The sequence below is a fragment of the Lipotes vexillifer genome, unplaced genomic scaffold, assembly GCF_000442215.2.
Source record: "Lipotes vexillifer unplaced genomic scaffold, Lipotes_vexillifer_v1.1 scaffold149, whole genome shotgun sequence".
NCBI lineage: Eukaryota > Metazoa > Chordata > Mammalia > Artiodactyla > Lipotidae > Lipotes > Lipotes vexillifer.
Genome location: NW_006779962.1, coordinates 4,111,096 through 4,116,792, shown reverse-complemented (window position 1 = coordinate 4,116,792; position 5,697 = coordinate 4,111,096).

Sequence of the window (5,697 nt, the reverse complement as noted above, 5' to 3'; positions counted from 1 at the left end):
TTACGTGTGTCTGTATCTGGACTTCCTGTGCCGTTCCATTGATCTATGTAGCTATTCCTTCACCAGTACCACACTGACTTGATTGATAACTACTGCCATATAGTAAGTCTTAAAACTGAGTATTGTGAGTCTGTCCACGTGAGCCCTCTTTTCCAAAATAGTTTTGGTTATTCTAGTTTCTTTGTCTTTCAGAGACTGCTAGGATTTGTTTCGGAATTGCACTATGCCTACAGATCAGTTTGTGGAGGATTGACGTCTTTACTGTATTGAGTCTCCAATCCACAAACACAGTATGTCTTTTCATTTCTTTAGGTTTTCTTTGCTTCCTTTCATCAACACTTTGTAGTTTTCAGCATATGGATCCTATAGATGTTTTGTTAGATTTTTACCTAATTATCTCATTTTGGGAAGCTATTGTAAAGCAGTATTAAAAAATTTTTTTTTTATTTCCAGTTGTTCACTACTATTGATATAAAAATAAGATGAATTTTTGTGTGTTGATCTTGACTCTGCCACCTGGGTAATCTCACTTATTAGTTCTGGGATTTTTTTGGCAGGGGGTAAATTCATTGGAATTTCCTATTCTGACAATCACGTCAGCTGAAAAGAAGGACAGTTTTCTTTCTTTCCAGTCGATAGCCAGCTCTGTCCCCACCCCCACCCACTTTTTTCTTGCCTTGTTATACTGACTAGGACTTCCAGTATGATGTCGAAAAGGAGTGGACATTGTTTCCTTGCTCCCAATCCTAGGGGGAGGGTGTTCAGTCTCTCAGCAATAAGTCTGATGTTAGCTGTATGTTTTTGTTTTGGTTTTGGTTTTGGTTTTGGTTTTTGTAGTTGCCATTTATCAGGGTGAGTCAGTTCACTTCTGTTCCTATGGCTGGGAATTTTTTCAAGAATGGATATTGCATTTTGTCAAATTCTTTCTCTGAATTGATTGATATGATCATGTGGTTTATCTCCTTTTTTAAAAAAATCTTTATTGGAGTATAATTGCTTTACAATGGTGTGTTAGTTTCTGCTTCATAGCAAAGTGAATCAGCTATACATATACATATATCCCCATAACTCCTCCCTCTTGCGTCTCCCTCCACCCTCCCTATCCCACCCCTCTAGGTGGTCACAAAGCACGGAGCTGAGGGGCTCCCCTGGTGGCACAGTGGTTAAGAATCTGCCTCCAATGCAAGGGACATGGGTTCGAGCCCTGGCTCGGGAAGATCCCACCTGCTGTGGAGCAACTAAGCCCGTGCGCCACAACTACTGAGCCTGAGCTCAAGAGCCCACAAGCCACAACTATTGAGCCCACAAGCCACAACTATTGAGCCCACATGGCACAACTACTGAAACCGGCGCGCCTAGAGCCTGTGCTCCACAACAAGAATTAGCCCCCGCTCACCGCAACTAGAGAAAGCCCGTGCACAGCAACAAAGACCCAACACAGCCAAAAATAAATGAATAAATAAAGAAAAACACAAACAAACAAACAAAAAAACAAAGCATGGAGCTGATCTCCCTGTGTTATGCGGCTGCTTCCTACTAGCTAGCTATTTTACATTTGGTAGTAAGACAACCCTCAGAATGGGAGAAAATATTTGCAAATAAAGCAACTGACAAAGGATTAATCTCCACAATTTACAAGCAGCTAATGCAGCTCAATACCAAAAAACAACCCAATCCAAAAATGGGCAGAAGACCTAAATAGACATTTCTCCAAAGAAGATATACAGTGCCAACAAACACATGAAAGGATGCTCAACATGACTAATCATTAGAGAAATGCAAATCAAAACTACAATGAGGGGGGCTTCCCTGGTGGCGCAGTGGTTGAGAGTCTGCCTGTCGATGCAGGGGACACGGGTTCGTGCCCCGGTCTAGGAAGATCCCATATGCCACGGAGCAGCTGGGCCCGTGAGCCGTGGCCGCTGAGCCTGCGCGTCCAGAGCCTGTGCTCCGCAACGGGAGAGGCCACAACAGTGAGAGGCCCGCATACCGCAAAAAAAAACCCAAAAAAACAAAAACTACAATGAGGTTTTTCTTCTTTAGGCTGACCACATGGTGGGTTACACTGATTGCTTTTGACCAGTGAACTAGTCTTAGATTCCTGGGGTAAACCCAACTTGGTCTTGGTGTATTATTCTTTTTATCTATTTCCGAATTTGGTTTGCTGATGTTTTGTTGATAAGTTTTGCATCTTTGTTCATGAGAAATATTGGTCTGTAGTTTTCTTTGATTGTTTGTCTTTATCTGCTTTTGATATCAGGTTGTGTCATAAAATGAGTTACAAAGTGTTCCCTTCTCTTTTATTGGGTAGACTTTTCTCATCTCTTTAAATATTTGGTACAATTCACCAGTAAATTATTCAGGCAAGAAATCTTCCTTTTTGGAAGGCTTTTAAACTATAAATTCAATTTCTTTATTAGTTATAGGATGAGTCAGCTTATCTATTTCACCTTGGGTGAGTTTGGGTACTTTGTTGTTTTTGAAGAATTTCGCCATTTCATCTAAATTTTTGAGTTTATGTGCACAGAATTGTTCTGACTATTCCTTGTTATTCTTTCAATGTCTGTGTGCCTGTAGTGATCTCTTTTCTTTCATTCCTGATATTGATAATTTTTTTGTTTTCCTTTGTCAGTTTGCTGGCAGTTTATCAATTTTATTGATCTTTTCAAAGAACAAGCTTTTGGTTTCACTGATTTTCTCTGTCATTTTCCTGATTTCAACTTCATTGATTTCAGCTCTTATCTATTTCCTTCCTTATGCTTTGGATTTATTTTAAGCCTCTTTTTCTAGTTTCTTAAAATGGAAGCCTCGATTATTGATTTGAGACCTTTCTTTTCTAATATGAACATTTAATGCTATAAACTTTCCCCTAAACACTGCTTTACCTGCATCCCAAATATTTTGATACATTGTCTTTTCATTTTTCTTATTGATTTCTAGTTTAATTCCACTATGGTCACAGAACATACTTTGTATATTTTAATTCTTTTAAATTTGTTAAGGTTTGTTATGACCCAGGATCTTGTCTGTCTTGGTCTCCTACTTGCAATCAAAAAGAATGTGAATTCTGAACTTGTTGGGTGGAGTGTTCTATAATATGGCACAAATGAACCTAACTACAAAACAGAAACAGACTCATAGACATAGAGAACAGACTTGTGGTTGCCAAGGGGGAGAGGGAGGGAAAGGGATGGACTGGGAATTTGGGGTTGGTGGATACAAATTCTTACATTTAGAATGGATAAACAACAAGGTCCTAATGTATAGCACAGGAAACTATATTCAATATGCTGTGATAAAATGTAATGGAAAAGAATATAAAAAAAGAATGTATATATGTGTATAACTGAGTCACCTTGCTGTACAGCAGAGATTAGCACAACATTGTAAATCAAACATACTTCAATTAAAAAAATGAAACGAACAAATAAAACAGTTTGAAATGTCAGTTAGATACAGGTGGTTGATGGTGGTGCTCAGTTATTCTGTATCATTGCTGGTTCTATCAATTACTAAGAGAAGCTGAGTCACCACACGTAGCAGTTGCTCAAGTAGGGGTCAAAATGGCACTTTTGAAGGACAAGATGCCTGAGTCCTCACGGCTGCACTGGGTTGTTCATTGCACCATCTTGGGAGGCAGACACACATGGGTTTGAATCTCCACAGTCCCCCTGCTTCCTAAGGGAGAATTCATGGTTAACAGCTGAGTTTCAGACGTCACCTATGTACATCCAAACACACATATGCCTAGAACTAACTTTTCATTTCTTATGACATTTTTGAGGAGGGAAGTTTGATGGAGTCTGGGTATTCACTGCCTTTCCCCCTCCCTGACCTCCTAATAAACGTTTTGTTGTTTTCTCTGAGACTTTGTGGGCTGATAAGGAGTAATGGTTAGAGAAGCTGGGATAAGTCGAAAGGGGCTAAATTAAGTTGCATTTAAAAAAGAGCTCATTGCTCTGAAGGAGAAAATACTTGATTTGGAAGGGAGTGGAGAGGAGAAATTTAGAGGCGCAGCTGTGAGGATGAGAGGGCTTCAGGGGAGACGTGTTGAAGGGGGACGTTTAGGGAGCTGAGAAAAATTTCATGAGGTGTAATTCCCCCTCTGCCAATACTCCAAGAGTCTTCGGTAAAGACTGACTTGACTCTTTCTTTTTTTTTTTTTTTTTTTTTTTTTGTGGTACACGGGCCTCTCACTGTTGTGGCCTCTCCCGTTGCGGATCACAGGCTCCGGACGCGCAGGCTCAGCGGCCATGGCTCACGGGCCCAGCCGCTCCGCGGCATGTGGGATCTTCCCGGACCGGGGCACGAACCCGTGTTCCCTGCGTCGGCAGGCGGACTCTCAACCACGCTCCACCGGGGAAGCCCTGACCTCTTTGATGCCTTTGAGTCGCACTTGTGTTCCTTCGGGCTATGATGTCTTGCCGAGTTGGGCCTGAAGGTCAGACAGGGGCCAAGCTGTCAATCAACGCATTAATTTGTGGGACACCCTAAAGGAGCTTGGGGGAGTAGGGTTTCTTTCTTTCCAGGCACAGGAGGCACAGAACTATGCTCCCTACGCCAGCAGAGGAGAATTGGCCAGAAGTTTACACGTTGGAATTCAGCGAACTCCTTAATTTTGAAAGAACTGTATTTAAAGTGGATCACTTCCTCCAAGAACAGGTCATCAACTCCCTCCGAGCACAGTTGTCTGGTTACTTCAAAAAATATATTTTTCCCTTTGTCAAGTTCACAGAACTAGGAGGAACCACTTGGTGGTGGTGGTAGTGGTGGTGGGGCTTTAATTAGAAATGTTTGGGGGAAAGAAAGGGGAAACAACCCATCCCAGATCTTGAACCCGCTCCCTCCAGTCACTTGCCCCCCAACTCTCTGAGTTTTAAATGGGAAGGAGATAATTAGAACCAATGATAATGATAGCTTGTTGTACCCAGCAATTATTGAGTGCTTGCTGGATGCCAGATCATTTCACATGCTGTGAAAGTGCCTAGGCCAGGACCTGACATTAGGAAGATGCTCAAAAAGTATTTGCTGACTGACTAATATTGGCCTATTCTGCCAATGATGTTTCAGTGCTCAGGGATTTTGTTCCTTTTAACTGTAAGTCAGCTGCCATCTCAAGAGAAAGACAGGCCCATGAGGCCATCTCCTGAATAAAGCAACACTTCTCCACCTTCAATATTTCAGACTTTTGTTATAAATGGCAGAAACCCAACCCCAAAAAGCCTAAACAAAAAAAGGGAACTTATCAATTCATATGATCACACCACAGAAAGAAGGGGGTGGGGAGTGGGGACTTCTCTCTCTTCCTCCCTCTGCTTCTTGTCTCTGCTGGCTTCATTCTCTCCTAATGCAGATGGTCTCCCCCCTGGGTGTGGGGAACATGGCTGCTGGCGTCTCCCCCACTCACAGCCTCTGAGTCTTGTTAGCCTGGAAACAGGAAAGATTCTTCTCCAGTAGAAATATTCCAGGGAAGGATGTTGATTGGCTCCACTTGGGTCACGTGCCCATCTCTAGACCAATCCTAGGGAAGTATTCTGATTGGCTCTACTTGGGTCACATGCTCATCTCTAGACCAATCACTGTAGCTGGAGAGATGGGACAGTATGATTAGGGTCACGTGACCCTCTTTGTTGGGGGAAGTCTGTTGGTATCCATTACCTGAAGGAATGGAGCAGTGTTCTTTTTTTTTTTTTTTTT